At 45.1% G+C, this 26,926-nt stretch overlaps 1 protein-coding gene and 1 non-coding gene across 2 annotated transcripts in view; both read right to left on the bottom strand.

Moving 5' to 3' along the window:
• MCUB (mitochondrial calcium uniporter dominant negative subunit beta) overlaps positions 1–26,926 on the bottom strand; it is a 78,626-nt gene that overhangs the window by 19,794 nt on the left and 31,906 nt on the right. The window lies entirely within an intron of this gene.
• LOC118759063 (U6 spliceosomal RNA) lies at positions 24,679–24,783 on the bottom strand. Its single transcript, XR_009245870.1, has one exon. It is a non-coding gene; the product is annotated as a U6 spliceosomal RNA (small nuclear RNA).

Below are 26,926 nucleotides of genomic sequence, written 5' to 3'. Positions count from 1 at the left end.
ATTAGAACCGGCGCCCATATGGGATCCCGGCACGTTCAAGGCGAGGACTTTAGCCAATAGGACACCACGCCAGGCCCAAATGTTTATTTCTTAAAATACACACAATTCTCAAATAACAAACATGTAGTTCCTCCAGTTTGGATAATGAATAATACTGTGCTTTAGTTTTAGTGAAACCACATTAGTCTAAAGAAAGAGTGAACACTGAAAACACATTGAAATGAATAGGGGTGAGTGCTCGGCCTGATGATTAAGACATGTGTGAGCCACATTCCATGGGCCTGACACCCGGCAATGCTCGTGACTCCAGACTCCTGACAAGGCAGACCACGGCAAGGGGTTAGAGGGCTGGGGGGCCAGGGGTGTTACTGCAGTAACTGGGTTCCTGCCGCGCACACAGGAGACCTGGATCCAATTCCTGGCTCCTAACTTTGGCCCAGGTCCCGACAGACCTGGATGTTGCAAGCATTTGAGGAGTGAACCAGTGGATGGGAGCTTACACTCTTTCTCTGTCTCCTTGCCTCTCAAATAACTTTAAAATATTCAATAATACAAGTGATTCTGCATAGATGTAAGTCAAGCACAGAAATGAAAAGGTCAAAGTTGAAGTCCCTCCTACCACGTCTCCAGAAGCCTACTGCTTTCCCAAAGACAACGCTGTCAGTGTGGTGTGCATCCTTCCAGACATGGTGTGTATCCTACATACAGGGTAGGGGTGAGATCCCCAGAGGGTCCTGTGCCAGTCTTGGCCAGCCCTCGGTGTGACAGCATTGAGGACTGGGACCTCACGGGTAGGTCTCCTTCAAGGCAGGACCCCACTCACGAGCACTCTCAGCTAATGACCTCACGCCTCTCAAAGGGCACACCTCCTAACAGCACCACATTTGTGAGGGACCAGCTTTCAAGGTACAGGTTCTGAGATGGACACAAAAAGTCACAATATGATGATGGGGATAATAAATATCTATCATACATATATTATAAATATATGTAATCCCACTTACATAAAAGTGAGATTATATATATAACATATAATTATATATAAATGACAGCATATTATGTGAGATTATATATAATTACTATGTAACATATTATAGATACAATCTCACTTACATATAAAGTATAAGGTAGTGAGTCTCAACCTGCAACATGAGCAAATCACCTCTAGAAGTTTCTCTCTGGGTTTAGAGATGCATTTATTTAAGAGTCAGGGGAGTTAGGGGAAAGAGACAGATCAGTTATCCATCTGCTGTTTCACTCCATTGATGCCTATGATGAATCCAGGAGCCTGGAACTCCATCCAGATCTCCCACATGGGTGGCAGGGGTCTAAACATATGGGCTATCAGCTGCTGCTTCCCCTGGCACTTCAGCAGGAAGTTGGACTGGGAACAGAGTAGCTGGGCTGGAAATAATAGGATGTCGGCATGACAATAGGCAGCTTAACCCACTGTGCTGCAATCCTGATCCCAGATTTCTGACTAAGCCCTTTCTACAGAAACTTAGGTCTCAGTCATATAATTATCCATCACTGATTTAGCATCAAAGTGCTGTTCCCTTGTCCACTTCAACCCAGTCATTTCCTCAAGATCCAGCTACAACTGTATTTTATCCTTGAAGTCATCAGAGGGGGTAAGAGTGTGAAAAAGCACAGGCAAAATCCCAACCTTAAGACACACCTACAGGGGTCTGTGATCTGTGACAGGAAGAGGGTTCAGGAGGAAGTAAGAAAAAAAAAAGAGGAAAAAAGGACTGTTTGGCCATGCAGAAAGCAACAAGGGCTAACCTTAGAAAAAGGCAAGATGGGGAGGGGAGAGGTCATCACCAACATGATGGGGATCGGCTTGAACTCCCAAGAGGAAGACGGGTCAAGGGTGAGGATGAAAATGGAGGTACCTAGCACACGGCTTGAACTCCCAAGAGGAAGACGGGTCAAGGGTGAGGATGAAAATGGAGGTACCTAGCACAAAAGTGGAGCTGGGAAGGCAGGTGGTGAAGACAGAGCCCTCACGCACACAGCTCTGCCTAAAACCAAGCCTGTGTGAGAAATTCCTCAAAGCCACTGCGATCCAGACAGGTCACGTGGACACCTGCCCAGCAATGGCTGCCTTCACCAATGAATTAAAGCAAACCTGCCCCAACCAAGCCCAGGAACCATGATCCTTGCTTCAGAACGGCTCACATGGATCTCTCCTTACCTTAAATACATCCCCTTAGTTCCACTCCATGGATGTGTTCATAGCCTGCCATAGTTTATATATTCTGACTGCAATCCCCTGCTATTCCCAAATAAACTTTTCAGTTTGCAGAACTGGTCACTGTCACTCATTTTAGCAGAGATGTACATCACACATTGGGGGCAGTTGTAGCTGACTTGAAGAGCTATGGCACAGGTTGAACATATCTGTCATTATTTACAGAGATGTAATTTCCATTCTAGATGGTGGTATGAATTCACTCGTAAGGGCCTCCTCTACTCTTTTCTCAAAACCAGCATACCTCAGGATCCTGGCGCAGTGGTTCCGACCCTTTGTAGACACCGCACCCTGAGAATGCTCAAATCCCACAAATAAACTAGGATGTTAATTGCATCGAACCTGCACACATCCTTCTGTATTCCTTCAATCATCTCTAAATATAAGGTCTAATTAAGATGTAAATGCTTTATAAATAAAGTCTGAACATGTTCAGTAAAGATGCAATGTTTAGGGCCTGGTGGTGTGGCCTAGTGGCTAAGGTCCTCGCCTTGAACGCGCCGGGATCCCATATGAGCACCGGTTCTCTCTTTTTTTTTTTTTTTTTTTGTAAAGATGTTATTATTATTGGAAAGCCGGATATACAGAGAGGAGGAGAGACAGAGAGGAAGATCTTCCGTCCGATGATTCACTCCCCAAGTGAGCCGCAACAGACGGTGCTGTGCCGATCCGATGCCAGGAACCAGGAACCTCTTCCGGGTCTCCCACGCGGGTGCAGGGTCCCAAGACCTTGGGCCGTCCTTGACTGCTTTCCCAGGCCACAAGCAGGGAGCTGGATGGGAAGTGGAGCTTCCGGGATTAGAACCAGCTCCCATATGGGATCCCGGTGCGTTCAAGGCGAGGCCACTAGGCCACGGCACGGGGCCCTTAAACAACTTTTAATATTTTATTTGAAAGAGTCACACAGAAAGGGAGAAACGGGAAATGAAAGAGATCTTTCATCCTCTGACTCATTCCCCAAATGGCCATAATGGCATGAGGCTGGGCCAGGCTAAATTCAAGATCCTAGAACTCTGTGTGGATCTCCCATGTGGGTTCAGTGACTGCTGCCTTCCCAGGTGCATCAGCAGGCAGCTGGATTAGTAGGAAAGTACCCAAGACTCAAACTGGTGCCCTACGATATGCTGATATTGCAAGTAGTGGTTTAACCTGCATGTACCAGCCACCACACTGCCACCAAAATCAGTATCTACACTATCCAGCCACATGATATTGGATAATACTTACAAACTATCAATGTCTTATTTGTCATAAAAAGCTATAAGCCAAGTACTGTGGTATTAAATATTCTGCCAAACAAAATTCTACCAGTGGGGTGCACAATCAGCTATTCACTGAGTAGAAGGTGGTTATATAACTCGTCCCCTCAAGGAATATCCTATATGGTACACAACACAAGATGAGTTCTGTCTGTTGTGCCACTGACATCCACCTAGAGATTGAATATCTAGATAGAAAAGGTGAACAGAATTAAAGCATCCTCTGGAGAACAGAAAGGCATTCTGTGCGGTGAGGTCTGTGAAACGGAGCTGATTCAGAGATCAGGAGCTTCCAGCCACAGCAGTTCAAATGACGCAAAGGAGCAATTTCCATACCTGCAATGAGGTCATGTGACCTAAAAAAAAAAAAAAAACCCAAAGGAGGAACTTTTGAGGATTTGTTTTTATTCTGAAAATAAAAAAAGGGGGAGGGGAGGGAGAAGAGACCATGTCCTCAAATTTTTAGTGAACAATCAAAAGTGGAGAAAAAATTTAATGTAAGCCTAGTCTTAAAAGTTTTCAGGCACACAAACTTTTTTTCCCCTGAAGAGATGCCTTTTCTTTTGTTAAAGTCAAGCCAGACGACTTGTTACTAAGTAATAGATAAGTGTCAAGCATGAAATCTATGTAAATATGTAATGGTGAGCGCAAGGTACAAGTCACAGTGACACCCCTGGATCTGAGCTACGACAGAGGACGACAGCTCAGCCAATACCTAAAAATGCCAACGGCCAATCAGTAGCACTAATTCCTTGTATGTGCACTAATGTAACTATATGCAGAATTATGTGCACAGACTCATATTTTTTTTCCTATTCATTTATTCATTAATTACATTGTATTACATGACACAATTTCATAGGTACTAGGATTCTCCCCCCTTCACCCCAAACCCTTCCCCCATGGTGAATTCCTTCACCTTGATGCATAACCACAGCTCAAGTTCCGTTGGGATTCCCAAATTACAAGCTCACATCATACAGAGTCCAGCATCCCACTGTCCAGTCAAGTTCAACGGCCTCTTAGGGAGGCCCTCTCAGGTTTGAAGGCAGAGCCAGCAGAGCGTCACCTCGATCAATTAGAAGCTCCAACATATCATCAGCAACAGTCAGGTACGATGAGGCTGGTGCAGAGTCCACTGATTGACATAGTCCATCTTAGAGTTTCCCCTTGTCCAGTTTTCCACTGCAAACATATAGCTGAGGTGGTTGATTGATCTACTCCATCGTCTATCTTTTCTTGGTTAATGTTTTGATTCCTCCATTTTGTTCAGGGGAATCCCCAAAGAAACTTTGAGGTGTTCCCAGTCCAGGCTCCTACATGCACTACTAGTAAGCACAGTACCCGCCATAGTCCATCACTCCGATCAGCTGGTGGTTGTAACCCCTGGGTTGGTTCTACTCTGAGCCCTGACCTCCATTGGAACCAATGAGTATTGCAGCTCTTCCCGGCTCTGCCCATCACACACTCGTCCCTCACCTAAACCAGTGGGAGGTATGCTGGTTGGGTGCTGCATTCCCTACTGGCACAGGCCATTTCACCTTGGCATCTGGTGTTTTGTACTGTTTTTATCGCAACCAAACCTGGCCAGACCCCCACACAGTTCCAGCACTCGGATTTGCCAGTGGATGACGTGAACTGACTCAGCCTGGTCTGCCCCCAACCTGAGCCAAATGTATGCCAGTGGGTCACTTTCCAAAGCCTCTTCTGGGTTGTTTACCTCCATGCTTCCTGCGTTTATTTGTAGGGTCAATGTCCTGTCAGAGGAACTGTTCAGATTCCTCCATCAGACCCCTTCCTGGTGTCAGGCTTCACGCATACCAGCAGGTCCTTTGGCCAGCACCGCTCTTCAACCCATTCTGGTTCCTGCTGTTGAGAGTTTCAGCCCAGCCACGGCTCGTCCATACCCACATATAGCTCATATATGGCTCAGTTGGGGTTGAAACCTAGCCGAGCCCGTCCCACATCTACGTTGGTCCTCCGGAGCACCAAACTGTGTTGCAGTCTAACCTGGCATGGTGCGTCAAGTCCGAATCCATATTTGTGCCAAGGGATTACAACTGTGACCCGACCAGAACTCAGCCCCCTTCCAGTTCCTGTGCCCCTTACTGGTAACCTCCACCCAGCCAAGGCCTCCCCCAAGCTCCCCAACCAGGCCTGTTCCCAGCCAGTGTTAAGTATGCCAGAGGTTGCTCTGGGTCAGCCCAGCGTGCCCCATAGACTGTCATGCCTCCTGCATAGACTCCGCCGGCCCTTCTAAACCATCCAGTGGGGTCAGAGTTTCCACAGGGATTGGTCCACACATACCTGACATATTCTAGCCCCGAGTATGGTTCTGGAATGCCAGACAATGTCATAGTCTTGCCTTCTGTGACCCCTCTGCTGATCTCTCATCCTATCAGGTAATAGGGTATCCTGCTGGACAAGCCCGGAATTTTGCCTTTTGAATGAACTGGTGTTGGCAATCTGCACTATAAAGTGACTACAGGTTCTTCAGAGGAAGATTTACTGCCATTGAGAATCTTAAGGACTAATACACATTCTCAGAAAACTGTGGGTTCAGCATGGAGCGACTCATGTAGCATATCAAAGAAACCAAATTCCAAAACTTCCTGGCCGAGCGGCCAGCAGGCATAGCCTGGCGCCAAATGGCGCGCTGAGGAGTTCCAGATCCGCTTCTCAGAGTCCTGGGGCAACCCTCCCACTCCCAAAAGAGGGCCATCAAACCAGGATTCTGGCAAATCAGGAAGCCACCCGGGAGCCGCTCACCCCATGTACGTACTTACGTGGTGGTAAGCTTGGCTGTGCTAGCTGGAATCGTGGCAGGGAACCCGAGCCCTCCGGGCAGCATGGCTGCCCGGGCAGACTCATACATTCTTGAATCCACACCAATTAAACATTTAAGAGCCAATGGTGGGAGGGAAAGAATGACACCATGGTGTAGTATACTACGCCTCTGTCAGTGGGGCCAGCATACCATATGGGTGCTCATTTGTGTCTCGGTTGCTACACTTTCAACCTAGATTCCTGTTTATGGCCTGGGAAGGTAGCAGAGAATGACTGCTCAAGTCCTTGGGCCCCTGCATGAGTATGGGAGACGGAGAAGCAGCTCCTGGCTCCCAGCCCTGAACTGGCTAATTCTCTAACTCTGCCTTTCAAATGAAAATAGATCTCCCCACCCCACCCCCCAAAAGAGTTAAACAGGGAAACACAGAGAAGACAGTGTAATTATATTTGCTTTTCTGAAAGAAAAATTAGAGCAGAAAATCATGAAAAGAAAGGCTGAGTACAGACATGTGACTTTGATGATCCACAGTTTACACGCACGCCATTACTATGATCCCCACTCTGAGGGCCAAGAAGCAGAGGAATAAAGCCCCTCCCTAAATTGCACATGAAACATTCTGACACCTCTGTCGTCCCTTCTGAGGGTGTATTAGGCACCCAGCTTCACCTTTCTTGATGTGACCAACATTCATAGCAAGTAACTCCCAAGTAAAAGGAGCAGGATGCTTCATTGGCAGATTGATGACTTTTCAATTGGGAAAACATTGCTGAACAGGAAAAACAACAACAACAACAACAACAAAACCACACCAGCTAGGATTCCAGGCTCCAGGATGTATTCACATGCAGGCTGCATCTCTGGAGTCCAGCCTGACATCCCAGGCTCAAGGAGTGTGAATTCCAGCCCTTTCTCACACCTGTGTGGCTATGTGCTCATGTGCATGCATGCTTGCGTGCACGTGTGTGTATTGCCATGGTAAGGCTGTGATCACTGTAGACTGAGCAGAATCTTCCCACCACTGAACAAACTGCTCCCATGAAATTATAGGGAATAGAGAATGAAAATGACTCCTTGACAGAACAAATGTCCTAATCTTACATAAACATGAAAACACACCCGGGATCCATTCACCATTACCTATGCATTTAATTGGATGAATCTATCAAAGAAATACACCAGATCTACAACTGTTAGATAAAAATCAGGGAGATATAAACATCAGTGGTTGAACATCTTTTCATGTGCTTTATCTACTATGTGTATTTTCTTTTTGGTGAAGTTTTTGTTCACACGTTTTGCCCACTTTTTAATGGGGCTGTTTCTTTTTTTCTTTTTGTTTTAAAAAGATTTTTCTATTTTTATCGTAAAGTCAGATATACAGAGAGACGGAGAGACAGAGAGGAAGATCCTCTGTCCCATGATTCATTCCCCAAGTGAGTGCAACGGCCGGTGCCAGGAGGCCAATCCAAAGCCAGGAGCCAGGAGCTTCTTTCTGGTCTCCCACGCAGGTGCAGGGTCCCTCGGCTTTGGGCCATCCTCCATTGCTTTCCCAGGCCACAAGCAGGGAGTTGGATTGGAAGCCGAACTGCCAGGATTAGAACCTGTGCCTACATGGGATCCTGGCAAATTTAAGGCCAGGACTTTAACCACTATTCTATCGAGCCATGTCCACTTTTCTCTTTCAAATACAAAATCCCTCAGCAAGTGTTCCAAAATAAACTGCGAAGCAATCAAAATGTATTCCCACCCTTATACAAGCCACAAGCTTCTCCACCTTGCTCTTAACTGCTATCCTAGCTTCTGCTCTTACCCTCCACAATCTATTCTCCATTGCACAGCTAATGTGAACCTCTTAAAACATAAATCAGCTCTTATTACTTGCTTGTTAAAAAACTTGATATCCAACCCTCAGATTCAGAACTTAGGGAAAAATGTGCCGGGCGCTTTCCATACCAGATTCTAGTCAGATCTGTCAGCGCCATCCAGAAATAAACTTTGACTTACTAATATAGTTCTGCAAATTATCTTGGGTAGTTCTCAGGAGTATTAAAATGTCTAGAGAACAAGTTGGGGGGTTAAGTCAAGTTATGATAAGGAAATCTAACCTGATGAGACTACCATTTGCTACAGTTCTCTTATGATGCTTCAGAGGAAACTCGTCACCAGTAGTGTGTCATCAAAGCCATCTGTACTGCGAACTTCTCCATATACCGTGAAACTATTCTCCAACTGAGCCCCATTGACATCCTGTGGACTGAAGTCCAGACACACTGACACCGTTCATACGTCAAGTGGAGATGGACAGGAAATCCCATGTAGAGCACATTTTCTCAGGATGCTGATACAGATTTTTAAGACTTGTACAGGAACCCTTGAAATTAAGACACCTGGGCCCGGCAGTGTGGCCTAGCGGCTAAAGTCCTCGCCTTAAAAGCCCCGGGATCCCATATGGGCGCCGGTTCTAATCCCAGAAGCTCCACTTCCCATCCAGCTCCCTGCTTGTGGCCTGGGAAAGCAGTCGAGGACGGCCCAATGCTTTGGGACCCTGAACCCGCGTGGGAGACCTGGAAGAGGTTCCTGGTTCCCAGCTTCAGATCGGCGCGCGTCGGCCTGTTGGCGGCTCACTTGGGGAGTGAATCATCGGACGGAAGATCTTCCTCTCTGTCTCTCCTCCTCTGTGTATATCTGACTGTAATAAAATGAATAAAATCTTTTTAAAAAAAAAAGAAATTAAGACACCTGCCTGAATGTTAATCAGACTGGATTTTGTATTTGAATCTACTTTCTCACTTTTCTATATCTCTACAACAGCCAAAACTGGACCAGGCCAAAATCCAAAACCAGGAACTCAATTCCAGATCTCCCACACGTGTAGCAGAGGCTTGCAATGAACTGCAATTTATTTGGTTTCATTTTGCAAATACTAATGTTCCTAAACTGCATAAGAAGAGGTTTATTCGGAACACAAACAATAAGAGGAAATCCTGAAATGTTTCTGCCAGTTTCTATTTGACTTTACATTAAAATCCAACTTTAACAGCTTTTTAATTGTCTCTTCATCTTACAAACTGAAAATGAGCATGACTCAGCACTCAGACATCATAATTAAGCTTAAACAGCTGAGGTGATAGGGACACAACTCTAGTAAATAACACATCTCTTACACACCATGGACATGATACCTTGAAGAAAATCGTAGCTATTCACATCAAGGCTTATATTAATGAAAGCAAAATGATGATGTCACTTAGTGATAACTGCTAAATATGATATGGTTGTCCACAGGATGTCAATGGGGCTTTGGTTTCGGGACCCCTCACAGCCACCAAAGTTCAGAGATCCTCACATCTCTGTGTAAAGCAGCACAGTATTTGCATAGAACTTATACAATCTTCCCACACATTTTAAGCCATAGGGCTTATAATAGTTAATACAATATGTTCCATAAATACATGTTAAATCCTTTGGGGAACAATGAGAAAAAAGTCTGTACATGTCAATATAGACAATATTTTTTCAAGATTTATTTATCTTTATTGGAAAGGCAGATTTTACAGAGAGGAGGAGAGACAAAGAGATCTTCTATCTGCTAGTTCACTCCCAAGTGGCCTCAACAGCCACAGCTGAGCTGATCTGAAACCAAGAGCCAGGAACCTTTTCCAAATCTCCCATGAGAGTGCAGGATCCCAAGGCTTTGGGATATCCTCCACTGCTTTCCCAGGCCATAAGCAGGAAGCTGGATTGGAAGCAAAGCAGCCAGGACATGAACCAGCACCCACATGGGATTCTGGTACTTGCAGGAAGAAGAGCCACCTGAGCCATTGTGCTAGCCCTGGCAATTTTTTAATATTTTTAATATGTAGTTAGTCGAATTCATCAATGTAAAACCTGCAGATATGGACAGCCAAATCTATTTCTTTCAGGGAAACTTAGTATTTGCTCTAACGTCCTGTTTTCTAGATATTTAATTTATATACATCTTTGTCCCCTAAACTTGAAACTTATTAGACATGAAATTTTTAAAAGGGATGAGCTTCTAGGAGAGATTGTATTGGGATGAAAACAGGTTGAGTTTCATCCCTGATTCTACAGTTGATCTTTGACAAGAAGGCCAAGAAGTAACAGGTCACTCTACTCCTGATCTAGCTCCCAGCAAGTGGTCTGGGAAACACAGCAGATGGTCCAAGTGCTTGGACCCTGTGACCTTTATGGGGGACTGACAGGAAGCTCCTGGCTTCAGCCTGGCTCAGCCCTGGCCATTGAAGCCACTTGCTAAGTAAATCAGCAGAAGGAAGAACTCTCCCTCCATTTCTGTAATTCCAAGTTTCAAATAAATGTATCTTTAAACAGATAAATAAGTTGCAGGATCCAGGTTCACTCTCAGGCTAGCTAGTCTGATCTCAAAGTCACCAGATACACTGCCTTCATTAATTTTTTTAAAATCCTGATTCTCGAAGACTTTTCAAAAATCTTTGTAGTCAGAATCATAACTATTTATATAAGTGTAGATACAACATCTATAGACTAGAGCCGAGATTTTTCTATGTTATTTTGATAGTAAACCTATTCATTTTCTTGTTTTGTTTTGTTTTTTAAGATTTATTCATTTTATTACAGTCAGATATACACAGAGGAGGAGAGACAGAGAGGAAGATCTTCCGTTCGATGATTCACTCCCCAAGTGAGCCGCAACCGGCCGGTGCATGCTGATCCGATGCCGGAAACCAGGAACCTCCTCGAGGTCTCCCACGCGGGTGCAGGGTCCCAATGCATTGGGCTGTCCTCGACTGCCTTCCCAGGCCACAAGCAGGGAGCTGGATGGGAAGTGGAGCTTCCGGGACCAGAACCGGCGCCCATGTGGGATCCTGGGGCTTTTAAGGCGAGGACTTTAGCCGCTAGGCCACGCCGCCGGGCCCCTCTTTCTCTTTTTATTCCGGACCCTCACTGACCACAGATAACAGAAACCAGGAGAAGTACAACCTAAGAGAGGCAGGGATCAGTATTGGCCAGTCTCCAAAATTGCACTTCATTTGGATTGTCATTGCAAAATATTAGGACACCTGCCAGTAGGAACCCTATTCCAGGCTATTCTTTATAACTGAAAGAACAACATTTTAAAAAAAGTGAAAGCTCAATTCCCTTTGAGGTTTAAAGATCTTTTCAGGGCTCCAAGAATATTAAGTCAGAGGCTGGGACAGACAGCCTCAAGGCTTGTTCTGATTATACACAATAGGAAAACTGCCATCTGCAGAAAAATGAAGTGCCTGACTCCCCCTGCACGCCTTTCCCTGTCTCACAAAACCAAGCAGGGAGAACATGTTTTACTTGCTACATAATATACTGGACGGTAACCAAAAAGTACCTCAGATGATCTTTTAAATCATACTGACATTTCTGCTAGAAACAACCTTCAAGTAGCAGAATTGCTTTTTAATAGCCTAAAGATTTTCGCCAATATAACTTTTTAGTTTCTACCCATTCAAAACTTTATCAATATGCAATCTGGTTATTTTATATATATATATTTTTTCTCCCTAACACAAACTTCTACATTTTTTACAATTGTGTGGTGTGTGTGGGGTATGTGTGTGTGTATAAGCCAACACACACTGCAAGTCACCACACTGAGTGTAAAGGAAGCAGGAAGTTCAGCAACAGACCATGGTCTACTTTCTAACTGAATTATTTTATTTGAAAAGATTGATTTGTTTGATAGACATATTTAGAAAGAATGGCAAAGACAGATCTTCCATATGCTAGTTCACGCCCCACATGGTTGTAACGGCCAGGGTTTTGCCAGGCTGAAGTGAACAACCTGCCCCCTTGGTGACAGAGCATCTGCTGCTCTCCCAGGTGCATCAGCAGGAAGCCGGCTGGGAAGCAGAGCAGCTGGGACTCCAACCAAACCTTCTAAGGGGTGTTGCCTCACAGGAGGCAGCTTAATCTGGTGTGCTACAATGCTGGCCCCTACATGCTGAGCTTTGTAAGCTTTCCTCTAAGTATATATTCCTTTTTATAGCTGAGAAGCACATATATTGCACATGCATTAATAGTATTATAATAGCCACACATTTTATGTTCATGTTTTCTGTGGACCAACTGCATATGTTCAAGTACACGGAAGTCACTTCGTTGTGCGTTACTTACTGTTGTATAGTAACCTTGGTCTTGACAACATAATTGTGTGACTTGGTGTTAAGCAGAAGCATGTGAAGAATGCAAATGCTCTATCTGATGTACCAGTCCCCTTATCCCAGAGTAACAGCTTCAGAAATATCATTCATTGGCCTGTGTAACCACAGAACATTGCATTCCTTCTCTTGGGGACTGTGATTCAATGCAGTAAGAGAAATGTACTTTTTCTTCTCAACATTTCAAAGTAATTTCATTTACTCAATCTTGTAACATCTCCACTTATTGCATTAGAAAGAACCAGAATAATCACCATCTTTTCTCAAATAGACAGGAAATAAAAGTGAAAAAGGAGGCTAGAAGGGTGGAAAATGAGAACATCTACTCTCTGTGCCTCCCACACTGGAAGAAAAGCCCTCAGCAGCACTTAGAATCACAGCTCTCCAGAGTCTCAGACTCTTCTCTCCATCCCACCCATCTTTTCCAAAACAACCCAGTCATGGAAGAACAAGAAAGTTCTGCTGAACTGTCAACATGTTGTATGGATTAAATCTACAAGAACGCTGTCGTGGCTGCTCCCCAAGGGTGTCCTTGCTGTCTGAACTTCAGTACCCTCACCACAAAGTAGGGATCAGGTTGATTTTCTGATTTCCTTGCCTTTTAAGTAAATCTTACTAAACAAAACACGTGGGGGAAGGGGGTAGTAAACACACACAGGGACTGGTACATTGGCGCAGAAGGTTAAGCTGTTGTCTGTTTCAGGAGCACTGGCTCAAGTGTCAACAGTTCCACCTCCCATCCCACTCTGCCAATGTATTAGAAAAACAGTGGGTAATAGACCAAGTATTTGGGTCCCTGCCACCCACATCTGAGGCCTGGATGATATTCTAGGCCCCTGGCTTTGGCATGACCCAGCCCCGGTCACTGGAATCAGCTGAGGTGTGAACCAGCAAATGCTAGATTTCTTTTTCACTTTGTCTCCTCCCCACCTTCTCTTCTCTTTATGTCTGCCTTTCAAATTTTGTTTTACAAAGTGAGCATATACAAACAAACTCAAATAAAACTGGAAATTGTGACTTAAATATCTCAGTGTCGACAGTGGAATCCTGCTGACTTTACATTAGTTTTACAAGATGTTACCTTTGGGGGAAAAAGTGTACACCTAATCTCTCCATACCATTTCCTACAAGCAACTTGTAAGTATGTGATTATCAACAAGTATCTTAACTTAAATAATTAGGGCCTGGCACAATGGCTCTATTAGCTAATCCTCCCCTTATAAGCACCTGGATCCCATGAGTGGAGGTTCATGTCTTGGCTGCTCCACTTCCGAGCCACCTCTCTACTGTGCCTGGGAAAGCAGTGAAGAATGACACAAGGCTTTAGGGTCCTGTACCCACCTGGGAGACCAGGAGGAGGCTCATGGCTCCCGACTTCAGATCAGCTCAGCCCTGGCTATTGCAGCCATTTGGAGAGAGAACCAGCGATGAAAGATCTTTCAGGGGTTTCTTCCTCTGTAAGTTGGCTTTTCGAATGCAAATAAATAAATCTTTGGGCCCAATGCAATAGTCTAGTGGCTAAAGCCCTTCCCTTACATACACCAGGATCCCATTAGGGCACTGGTTCATATCCCAGCTGCTCCACTTCCCTTCCAGCTCCTTGCTTGTGGCCTGGGAAAGCAGTCGAGGATGGCCCAAAGCAGTGGGACCCTGTGCCAGTGTGAGCACTTGGAAGCAGCTCTGGGCTCCTGGTTTCAGATCAGCTCAGCTCTGGCCACTGGGGCCTCTTGGGTAATGAATCAGCACACAGAAGATCTTTCTCTCTGTCTTTCCTTCTCTCTGCATATCTGATTTTCCAATACAAATAAATAAATCTTTTCTAAAATCGATCTGATCCTGCCTTCTAATTGCCCCAACCTCTTGTTAACACTTCCCCTTGAGTGTGGGAAGGACCCAACAACTTGTTTCTTTTGTTTTTAGATATATATTGTTTATTTGAAAGAGAGAGATATCTTTCATCTTGTGGTTCACTACATATATGGCAAGGTCAGGCCCAAACTGGGAGAGTAGAACTCCATGTAGATCTCTCACATGGACAGTAGGGCCTTAGTATTGGGACCATCCTCAGCTGCTTTCCCGGGCACACCGGCAGGGAGCTGATAAGAAACGGAGCAGTCAGGATTCAAATCATTGCTTTTATAGGATGCCAGCATCACAGGTGGCAGCTTTCCCCCACTATACCACAATGTTGGTCCCACAGAAACTTGCTAGGTTTTTTGTTTTTGTTTAAGATTTATTTTATTTTCATTTGAAAGGAAGATTTACAGAGAGAAGGAGAGACAAAGAGATAAAATCATCTGCTGGTTCACTCCTCAAATGGCCACAATGACCAGAGCTGAGTGAATCCAAAACTGGGAGCCAGAAGCTCCCTTAGGGTCTCCCACACTAGTCAGGACTCCTAGGCCTTGGGCCACCTCCTACTTCTTTCCCAGGTATAAGCAGGAAGCTGGCTTAAAAGTGGAGCAGCCAGGACATAAACCAGTACCCATATGGGATACTGGCACACAGGGTAAATGACTGGTTTGCTACACCACCACCCCAGTAGTTTTCTTTTTTAAAAGATGTATTTATTGGGCCCGGCGGCGTGGCCTAGTGGCTACAGTCCTCACTTTGAACGCCCCGGGATCCCATGTGGGTGCCGGTTCTAATCCCAGCAGCTCCACTTCCCATCCAGCTCCCTGCTTGTGGCCTGGGAAGGCAGTCGAAGACAGCCCAGGGCTTTGGGACCCTGCACCCGCGTGGGAGACCCGGAAGAGGTTCCTGGTTCCCGGCTTCGGATCGGCACAGCACTGTCCGTTGCGGCTCACTTGGGGAGTGAATGATTGGATGGAAGATCTTCCTCTCTGTCTCTCCTCCTCTCTGTATATCCGGCTTTCCAATAATAATAAAATCTTAAAAAAAAAAGATGTATTTATTTATTTGAAAGGCAGCATTACAGAGGATGAGGGAAAGAAAGAAAGAAAATGAATCTTTATCCATTGTTCCACTATCCTAATGGCCATGATGTCCACGGCTGGGACAAGCTGAAGCCAGGAGCTTCATCCATGTTTCCCACATGACTGGCAAAGGTCCAATCCTTCAAGCCATCTTTTACTACTTTCCTAGGCCATTAGCAGGGAGTTGGATCAAATGTGGAGCAACTGGGATACAAAGAAGTATCCAAATGGAATGCATTGTCAGCAGTAGCTTTACCCACTATGCCACAACCTCTGCCCTACAGAGAGGTTTGTTTTTTGTTTTGTTTTGTTTTTAAGATAACGATAACATGGTTGATCAGTGTAGGAAGGATCGAGGTTTAGGGAAACCTAGATGAATTCATTGCTTCCAAATTTGCTATTTCTTCTTGTTGTTCCTGGGGGAAGGGGAAAAACAAAAAAAGGAAAACCACTCGCGATTTTTCACACGTCCCAGTACCCAGGGATGAGGAACTGCCACCTCATATAAACCCAGAGTCTCAATGTGTACATATTCTGAGGGTTCTGTCCAAGTGGTTTGGATAGTTCTGAAATGCTACCGATTTCACCAATCCAAGGATGATGTCACCCTCCTAATATTCACTGATTCCATTCACAGGGATTTTTTGCTGCCATCGTTTGTTTGGGGTAGTTGTACAATCAGCTCTGTTCTCCTTCCGCTATAGCACCAAATGTGCTGCCATACTCTCCTTTTACAGCAGGGCCTGTGTCCATTGCTCCATCTTTTTCATTAAGTAGGGCATGTTCCTGCAGGCGAGTCCAAGTACCTGGGCCAGGTGTCCCAAGTCTCAATGGATCCCTCACCCCTGGGGCTCACAAACCTGACACCCACCTAGTAGATGGGCCCCACAGCCCAAGACAGGAGACCCAAGCCCCGCCATTTCCTTCACTGCTGAGGCTCATGAACCCAGCACCCACCTCACAGGTAGACTCCAGGACACAAAACCAGGAGATCTGAGCTCCACCAAATCCGCCACCTCTGGGGCTCACGAACTCACAAACCCAACACCTACCTAGTAGGTGGGCCCTGGGACTCGGGTCAGGAGATTCAAGCTCTGCCAGATCCCCCACCACTGGGGTTCATGAAACCAACACCCACCTAGAAGGTGGGCCCCAGGACCTGGGCCAAGTGACCCACACCCCACCAGTTCCCCTGTCCCTGGGGTTCAAGAACCGCCCCCACCACACAGGTGGGCCCCATGACCTGCATCAATCTACCCAAGCCCTGTCAGATCACCCGTGCCTAGGATTCACATACCCGGCCCTCGCTGGGCCCAGGCTGCCATGACTCGTCTCACCTCAGCATCGGCAGTCTTATTGCACTGCCTTGCCTAGTCTAGTCTGCTCCTGTTCCAGGTCCTGCTGGTAGGTTCTGCAGCCTATCCCAGCCCAGCCTGATTGCTGTCCTGGTCCTAATGTGAACTAGCTAGTGTTGTGGCCTGATCTGGCTCCTCCTGCCCCCTGTCCTGGTTCTCAGATCTGCCAGTGGATGTTACGTGATGGCCTAGACTGGTCTACCCAAGACCTCACTCACATGTATGCCCATGGATACTGTAACCTGGCATAGTCTGGGCTGCTCCTTGCCTTGCTTCTTGTGCTCACCTGCAGGGTCTGCGTTCCAATGAAGGAGTTTCCCAAGCTCCTCCATCAAGTCTCTTTCCAGTGGCAGTTCTCACACACACACCAGTGGGTTGTTGGCCCAGGTTGACTTCGTCAACCTTTTGTCCTGACAAGAACAGTAGCCTTGCTCAAGCAGCCACACTCATTCTGGTTCTTGCTGATGGTTGCTGTAGCCCAGCACTACCTGGTCTGCACCCAGACACTGCTTTCACGTAGTTCAGCCAGAGTCAAGACCTAGTATGGCCTGTTCTACACCCAACCTGGCTCTCACGAGTACCAGTGGGGGGCTAGAGTTAAGCCCAATCTATCGCTCCACCGTCCCAGTGCACACCTGTGCCAGTGAAGTCTGTAGACATGTACAGCCATACCTGCTACACTCAATCCTACTGTCATCCTCACCAGCGGGCACCCAGTTCGGTGCCCCCTTAACTCCACAGTAAGGTCTGACCCAATCTGCAATTCTTGGGCAAGTCAGAAGAGACTGCAGTTCCACAGGGGTGAGCCCACATTTCACCCACAGATTCTGCTATCAAACCCACTTCTTTTTCTCCCCTCCAAACCACTTTGATGTTGGTACCCTATATACATACACATGTCGTGGACTTATCAATGGAAGTCCCTCAGCTGTAATTCCTAGCCTGGGCATAAAAACCACAGACCATCTCCCAAGGTCACCTGTGTGATCCTATAATCCCCCTGTAAATCAAGATCCTCTAACCGTGAGGGTGTGTCTCCAAGCAGAAGGTCTTGAAGGCATGCCGTAAGAGCCCCTCCCCTAGGGCAGCACACAGCCTGGCTACAAGCACCTGTGCAGGTCAAAAAAACCTAACCTCCAGGATGGGGTGATCCCGGAGCCCTGCCGAGCCTCCCTCCCCCAAAGGAGCCATCAAGTGTGCTCAGCTGTATGTACCTACACAAAATCAAAGAGGTATTCTTAATAAATTAAATGTAGGAATGGTGATGGGATGTTACTGTGGTGATTAGATGACAATGAATGACTTTTGTGTGATGTGCTGCTCTGTGGTTTACCTGTTTGTACACCATCATGAAAGGTCATGTTGGAAGGCTGCAGGTGGCTAAGCTTTATGGGCAATCTGTAATCAACAGCCAGTCAGTTAAGGAACCCATGGCCATACTCTCCTGTGAGAAATTTAGTCCTGCCAAAAACTCCAGTGAGCTCCCACCACGTCTAGGCTTCCAGCCTGCCAGACTCTGAAGTATGCCTCCATAACTGGCCCACAGAAAGCAGCAGATACTGACACATGCTGTTTGAAGCCACTTAGGTTTTAGTGTATTGCTCAGGTAAAGTAACAGACACCTGTTACAATCCATCACTCTTTTTCTGCTCCAACATGTTATCGCTGCTGTCCCCTTTTGCATTCTCCAATCTCTTTATTTGTGGAAATATTTACATCATCCTTTTTGTTCATGTATTCTTGTTTTCTAAGCATTTCAAAAGGAAACCATAATATATTTATTGAAGCCGCTACCTTTAACCGGAAGTCATCCTCAAGCCTTTTGTTACGAACTAAAGGTGCTCCCCCTAAATTTCAATTAGAAGGCATTAGGAGGTGGGGCCTCTGGCAGACAGGTCCATGGAAGTCATGAAGGTAAGATGGTAGTCCCAGAGAAAGAGTAACGCCATAAAAGAAGAGGAAGAGACACCAGAGCTTTCCGTACATATGCATGAGAGAACACAACACTCTGCAAGCCAAGGAGGCCCCAGGTAGGATGGGATCTGCCGGCACCCTGCTCTTCAGACTTCCCAGCTTCCAGGCGTGGAGGAATTACAGGTCTCTTTTTTGAGCTATGCAATTCACTGGTGTTCTGTTATAGCTGGCTAAGCAGACCACACACCCAAGACCAACAGAATTAATATAAAATAACTAATAAGCAATCTTTTAAGTGGGTTACTCTAAAATATTCATACTGGGAGTCTCCTCAGGGAGCTCAAGAGATTCCATTTTATACAATGTTCTCTCATTTTAATGACTTGGTCAATGAAGGGTAATCAAAGCACTTTGTTTATTTCTTACAGTCTCAGCCTACAGTTGAATGTCAAATGCCCCAGTTTGCCATGTGCTGAATTGCCACAAGCATAAGCCAAACCAACAGAAAGAATCAGCCTTCAAACCGCCAGCATTCTTCTAACACAGATAAAAGATATACATGCCTACCATGCGTTCTACTGGAGCCACAGAGAGGCTTGGCTCCGATTTCAGGAAATCCTCACAGAATGACACTTGAGCAATTAAATTACCCCTTTTACCTACGTTATCTTTTTAGAAGATGTATTTATCTGTAAGGCAGCATTATGGGAGGAGGAGAGCGCAAGGGAGACAGGATGGGGAGGAGGGCAGAGAAAGAACTCTTTCATACCCTGGTTCACCCTCAAGAGAGCTGCAATAGCCAGAGCCAGACAAGGCTAAAGCCAGGAGCTTCATCCCAGTTCCCCCTTGGATGGCCCCGGACTCCTAAGTGCAGCAGCCAGAACACATGCACCCACACAGGATGCAGGTATCACAGTCAGCAGCTTTATTTGCAATGCTACAACACTGGCCCCAAGTTGTTACTTAGAAAAAAAAAAAAACAGATATATAGGGAATGCTAAACTGTTCAGTAGCCTTGGTACAGTAGTTGTGAAATTGTTTAATTAGGCAGTTAGCACAAGTTTAGGCTAGTTGGAAGCTTTACAAACCTTAAAAGTAATGTTTATTTCTCTCTGCCATATTGATACACCAACTCTTCCCAAAATGCCCCTGTCTCACCTAGCACCAAGGCATAGGCAAGGACCCCGCAACAACAGTATATTCCATGAAGGTACTTACCCATTACCTCACAAAAGAGACAGGGGATGGGGGTCAGGACTCTTTCAGCAATAGGCAATGTTTAAACGTACTGTTCCAGGCTTCTCTGACAGCCAACCCGCAGGTCCACTCATGACAAGTATTTTTTTGTGTGGAGTAACACGCAGTCCCACATGAATGTATGTTTATTCCCTTGCTGTTAAATAAATCCTGCTCCTATTTGTATACATTACTAGTCTCTGCATAGCATTTTTAATCTCTGCATGAGACAAGAACATGAAATATAAATGAATAAATTGATGTTCATATCCGTTGTGGGGAAACAAATTACATATGAGGATATTTTTAAAGTTCATAGAAAAGGATACTAACAAATTTTGGTGAAAAAAATATCAAGACCAGCACTGTAGCGTATCACGTTAAACCACTGCCTGCAGGTCCAGCATCCCATATGGACACCAATTCAAATCCAAGCTGCTCCACTTATGATCCAGTTCCCTGCTAATAACCAGGGAAAGCAGTAAAGGATGACCCAGGTCCTTGGGCTCCTGGACCCAAATGGAAGACCTGGAAAAAGCTCCTGTCTTCTGGCTTCTGGATAGCCCAACTCCAGCCACTGTAACCATTTGAAAAATAAACAGAGTTCTCTCTCTGGAACTCTGCCTTTCAAATAAATAATCCTTTAAAAATTGAAATCAAGATCTAAAAAAATTCATGAATATGTTTATTAGAAAAATCTATGATGATTTTCATTCAAGGCCAGAGCTGGGCCTGGATCAGCGTCTGTACCTAGAAACTCAATTTAGATATCTCATGCCAGTGTCAAGTTCTCTGCTATTGGAGCCACACCTGCTGCCTGCCAGGGTATTAACTAGCATGAAGCCAATGCTGGGATGGAATCTAGACATTGATGTGAGATAAGGTGTCTCCCGCCCGGCCCCAGTCAGTTAGAAAGAACAACAGACAGAGGTCTCAGAGGTCTTCCACCTAATGATTCTTGGCCACAAGGGCCAGGGCTGAGCCAGGTTGAAGTCAGGAGCTTCATCCAGGTCTCTCACATGGGTGGGAAAGACCAAAGCATAAGAGCCATTCTCTACTGCTTTTCCCATGTCATTAGCAGAGAGCTGGATCAAAAGGAGAGCAACTGGGACTTGAACCAGGTCTCTAACTGGGATGCTGGCATTGCAGGGGACAATTTTATCCACTATGCCACTGTACCAGCCCTGACATGAAGGTGTTTTAATAGCAAACGCTAATGCCCACATTGAAATTCATCTTTTAATTCCATTTTTCCACAAATTTCTGAAGTAATCACATAGGCTAAAAAAAGATTGTATGCTTTCACTTTCCCTGGAAGCATTTTCTTTACATTCCCTGAGGACTAGTTTTGTAGCCTTTTTTTTTTTCTAGTTAATTGCTCTGTTGCAAAGTTACAGCTCAGAACAGGCCCGCAGGGTAAACTGTAAAGTACCAGCAAGGCTGCAAGTGCCTTAAAACCAAGTGTTAGACATACCCCCAGGTCACATACCCCCTCTCCTGAACTCCAGGAACGTTTAAGTGGCCTTTGATGAAGATACATTTACATTCCAAAAGTTTGCCAAGACTCCAGATCCTTCCATCTTATCTAAATGTTTTTCTTCCTTTGGGGAAGGCAGAGAGATGGCTGCTCCCTTCTGTACATAAATGGAGAAAATATCTTTTTCTGTTTCCCCATCTATGGGGAGGAACCGCCAGTAGCCTAGAGAAATTTCACCAACTCTCCCTGAATTGCACACAGATCTGCCTGCAGTATATACTCACAAGTGAGAGGGGACTTTAACTTCCTGGAACTTTAAACTGATTAGAAAGCAAATAGGATTGACCAATAGATTTTAGATGAGTCTTAGGGAAAGACCTCCTTAGAGGTCAGAGACGCCAATAGGATTGACACAGGAGGCAGCTGAGGGGGAACTGGAAAAGGTGAGGAACTCCACTGGTGCAGTCCCTGGCCATCTGGGGAATACAGCAGCAGATGGCTTTCTCTTCTCCCTCTCTCTCTAGCTCTGTCTCTTCCCTCCCTCCCTCTCTCCCCCCTTCCCTTTCCTCCCTCCATCTCAGTAACTCTGCCTTTCAAACAAATAAATATTAAAAAATATATATTCCTCAAATGCTGGCCCACAAGTCTGGCACCATGGCTCAACTGGCTAATCCTCCCCCTTCAAGCACTATGATCCCATATGGGCACCAGTTCATGTTCCAGCTGCTTCACTTCCCATCAAGCTCCCTCTTTGTGGTCTGGGAAAGCAGTAGAGGATGGTCCAAAGCCTTGGGATGCTGTACCCATGTGGGAGACCCAGAAGAAATTCCTGGCTCCTTGACTTCAGATCAGCTCAGCTCTGGCTGTTGCAGCCACTTGGGGAGTGACCCAGTGGACAGAAGATCTGTCGTTATCCATGAAAATCTACCTTTCTAATAAAAATAAATAAATCTGGGAAAAAAACTGCAGACAACAAAAACAAGCAACTTTCTGATTAACCCACACCTCTGAGATAACTTAACACATTTCAGATTGTAATTAGCACGGTTTTAAGAAGAGATGCAGATTTGGCCAGCACAGCCCAATCCTCATTAGGCCTGAAGCATCCAAGAGAACTGAAAGAATGTGAGATTCTGATCCCTCAGGAACACTCACAGGATCCAGGAGGGAAGAATACGCGCCCTCTAAGAGGCTCCCAGACAGCCTTCCCTCAACACCACTGCCGTATAAAGGCCTTACATACTCTACTTGCTTTGGAGCTAAAAATAACTTTAGAACTAACAGTAAAGCCTATCACATTGTTTGCTGTCATTCTGATGGTCATCATAACCCCCAGGATGCTCTCAGTCATGTAAGGCATGCGACCAAGAAAGGCTGCAGAAGAGCTCCAAGCCCATAGGGATCAAACATGGTGCTGGATGGAAACCATGTAAAAACAACATCTCATCCCGTTTGACATCCAAACCTAAGCAGAGCTCAGCACTTATTTTAAGCTTCAAATTTCACTGCAAGCCATGATATTCAATTCTGTTCTTGGACCACAGAGCTTCATTCAATACCCATTTTTTAAAATATCTTCTCCACTTTCACCTTTTCTCTCCCCCAAAAAAGTGATAGTAATTTTTACAATGTATTATATGTCAAGGACACTTTGATACTTTTTCATCCAAAAGTTAAATTTAAGCATTGCTCAACAATGATTAATGCGCAGCCTACACATTCTTGGACAATTCAGAATTGCTGACTGTTTGGAGCAGCAGATTGTCACTATGCTACTCAGATACTTTCACAGGTATTCCTTTTGATGCCACTTCAGAGAACAAAATACAATTAACCACAGAAGAAACAACTGCATGTACTCAGACGTATTCTAAATGTAAAGGAATTCAAAGAAAAGTCTGAAGTTCTCAATTCAATCCTCACTGACAACATGAAAACCAAGGGCCCGGAGGTGGGTACTTAGCACAGTGGCCTGGGACACCCACAAAGTGTCAGATTCAAGTCTCAGCTATGCTGCTTCTGATCTGGCTTCCTGCTAATGTACATCCTGGAAGACAGCAGATGATGGTTCAAGTAACTTGAGTACCTGCCAACCAGATACAAGTGGATGGAGTCCTGGGTTCCTGGTTTTAGCCTGGCCCAACCTTTCCCATTATGGGCATTTGGGGAATGAACCAATGGATATAAGACCTGTCTCTTTTGTCTCTCACTCTCTGTATTGCTGTTTTTCAAATAAAAGGAAAATGAAAATTTTTAAAAAGAAAAAAAGTATTTTGTATAAAAGAAAACCAAGGACTCAAATCATACTTAAAAAGACAGTATTGCTCAAAAAATGTTAAGGACTTATTTATTTTAATTGGACAGGCAAATTTATACAAGAGAGAATTCAGAGAGAGAAGGAGATAAACATCTTCTATCCACTGGTTCACTCCCCGAGTGGCCACAATGGCCAGAGCTCAGCCAATCCAACGCCAAGAGCCAGGAGCTTCTTCTGGATCTCCCACATGGGTTCAGGGTTCCAAAGCCTTCCCTGGGCACAAGCAGAAAGCTGGAAGGGAAGTAGAGCAGCTGGGACATAAAATAGACCCCACAACGGATCCTGGCGCATGCAAGGCAAGGATCTAGCCACCAAGCCATTGTGCTGGGCCCAAATAATACCCAATTTTTCTAATATTTTAAATTTTTAATTTTTCCATGATACAGATTTGTAAACATGGGGATCCTGTCCTCTCCTTGTATACCCCATTATGTGTACCTCAAAAGTTGTCATAGTCATTAATTTCATCGCTATAATCTTAACTTTCTGATACATCAATGTATCATGACATGACAACTGTTGGAAAAGGAAGAAAATGTAACAGAGAAACAAGATTATAAAAAACCATATGGGAATCCCTCTATTATTTGGGAGTAATGACAAATGTTGTATGCACCTATTATTTTCAAGTATGCTGATCTCCCTCAGAGTGTATGACATATAAACACACACAGTAAATATATATATATGTGTGTGTATATATACTGTGTGTATACATTCTCTCTCGCTTGCTCTCTCTCGCCAAATGGCCACAAGGGCAAGATAAAACCAGAAGCCAGGAATTCCACCTAGGATTCCCACAGAAATGTCAGGGACGCATGGCCATCACTCAGAGCTCTCCCGAGTGCATTGGCAGGAAGGTGGATCAGAAGTAGGACAGCCAGAACTTTGTAGGAGATGGTGTCACAGTGTGTGGTTTAATTTGCTACAGTGTTGGCTGGCCCCTTTCTCCACATTTAAAATCACTTCTGAAGACCTAATTCCCACACAGGGGCCATGCTAATCTTCTCTGTATCATTCCAATGTTAGTAAATGTGCTGTGTTTTAAAGATCCACTCTAATATATCCTCTTGTAGATCCCTTGCCAATCCCTTTACGCCATGGAACTGTGGGAAATGGTGTGGCATTGCTTCACACTGCACTGACAGCCCTTCCCTACACTCTGTAGTCCCAGTCTGAAACTCTTGCCCTTCTGGCAGCTCTGTTCTGTTCTTCTTCCAGGCTGAGGTGCTGTCTTCCTGAGGCACTGTCTCTAGGGTGCCTTCTCCTCCCTCTTTAATGCCAGCATCTAATAATGTGACCATGGGCTCCACTGCTCTCTTCGAGACCAGCGCTCTACTTTCAGTTTGAGACCTGGCTGCTGTACTTTAAATCCTGCTCCCCGCTAATGCATCTGAGAAAGCAGCAGAGGATGACCCGTGCTTGGGCTCCTGCACCCATAGGAGATACCCAAAAGAAGTCTGGGGCTCCTGTCTTCAGTCTGACACAACCCTGACCACCGCAGGCATTTGGAAAGTGAACAAGCAGATGGAAGATTTCTCTTTCTCTTTCTCTCTCTCTTTCTTTCTCTCTCTCTCTCCTCTTCCTTTCTCTCTCTCTCCCTCCCTCACCCCTCCTCCTCCTTCTCCCCTCTGTGATCCTGCCTTTCAAATGTATTTTTAAAATCTAAAAAGAATAATAATAAAAAAGGAAAGATTGGTGACTTGCAAACAAGTTCCAGGGTAGAAACCAAGACATCCCCAGAGAACACATACAAGTCGCAGCCCACTGTGACCCTCACAACAGAACCAACTGTGTTTCTTCCCAATAATCCACGTGGACACAGCAAGGCTGTACCCAGAGGCTTGCTGAGTGCCCAGCATCCACCCGGGCTGTACCCCAAGGCAAGTATTCTTTATGAAATTCTTAGCAATCTACTGAATCTGGAAGAGAAACGACAGTCTTCTAGGCAGCAGGTATCATTAAGTGGAAGAATAGGCTACATCTCTTCCCTCAGGCACTTCTCCAGTGAGAGGGAGCAAAACTTTGCCAGTGATTTTCTGTTTGGCGAGAAGGCAAGTTGACAAGTACTTCTGGGGTGCTGCAATTAGCTTTTAAAGAGCAGAGCATTCACCCAGGAAACTATGCTCCATCACCCCAATTCCCACATACCTTATGTGGTGCCAGGGATGGCTCCTACACTGAGCCAGATAATCTGAGCAAATTGATTTCACTAATGATGATAAAGAGCAATAGAAAGGGGCTAAATCTCACGTGGTACCATCAGTCTATGACTAGATCTGAAGTAGCAGATGTGAAGGTATACTGCACTGGCCATCTTCAGATCAGCAGGTTCTCTCAGCTACAAGGGCCAGCGTTCAAGTAAGGCCTTTCCTTCTTTCTGAATAAGGATATTCACGTGAGGGCTCTAAATACATTGGACTGAAAAGCTACTGCATGGTTTGGGTGCTTTGTGCTTTGGCTGCTGATCATCACATATGCTGACACAGAACTGAGTGGGATATGCTTCCCAGAATACCCAAGAGAGAGATAGACTGGAAAGGCAAGTGATTACAAGTGGGACTTACAGTTTCAATAATAGATTCACTCACTTCCATAGGAAAAACGGAAACAAACGGCATAGAGTATCTTTTCCCAATCTTACTCTCCAAGAAATGATGTGACCTAGTATTTATTGTAACTATAGTGAGTTTCTGGACATTACCACCAAGCTTTAAAGAAAACTTTTCTTTCAATTATGTAGGAAAATACCGATCGGTATGAAATAAGATTGCTGACTATGAAGTCAGATTCCTAAAAGCTGTTTGGGGAGAACCCCATCATCCCTTTCCACTCCCCTCCCCCTCCTCCCACCCACCAAAGATCTATGCACTGGTGCTTGAACACATGCAGAACCAGTTTGTTGTACGCTTGAAGTGTGCATTGGTACTTTCACTGACAGAAACATCAGTCTGTAACCCAGAAATAAGTGACTGAAAATAAAATTGGAAGTAATTTCTCCTAAGCAATACATAATAAGGATAAATTAATACAGGCCAAGCTTTTTTTTTCCACTGAGTGTCTTACTTTCTAAATGGCCATGTATACACTGCTGATCTTAAATTTTCCCTATAGGAGCTGGCATTGTGGCAGAGTGTGTGAAGCAGCTGCTTGCAGGGAGAGCATCCCATTTCAGTGCCAGTTTCTGTCTAGATCACTC

This window comes from Ochotona princeps, chromosome 7 (genome assembly GCF_030435755.1).
Source record: "Ochotona princeps isolate mOchPri1 chromosome 7, mOchPri1.hap1, whole genome shotgun sequence".
Taxonomy (NCBI): domain Eukaryota; kingdom Metazoa; phylum Chordata; class Mammalia; order Lagomorpha; family Ochotonidae; genus Ochotona; species Ochotona princeps.
Note: the sequence above shows the minus strand (reverse complement) of the source record. Positions and strands in the feature narration are given on the sequence as shown.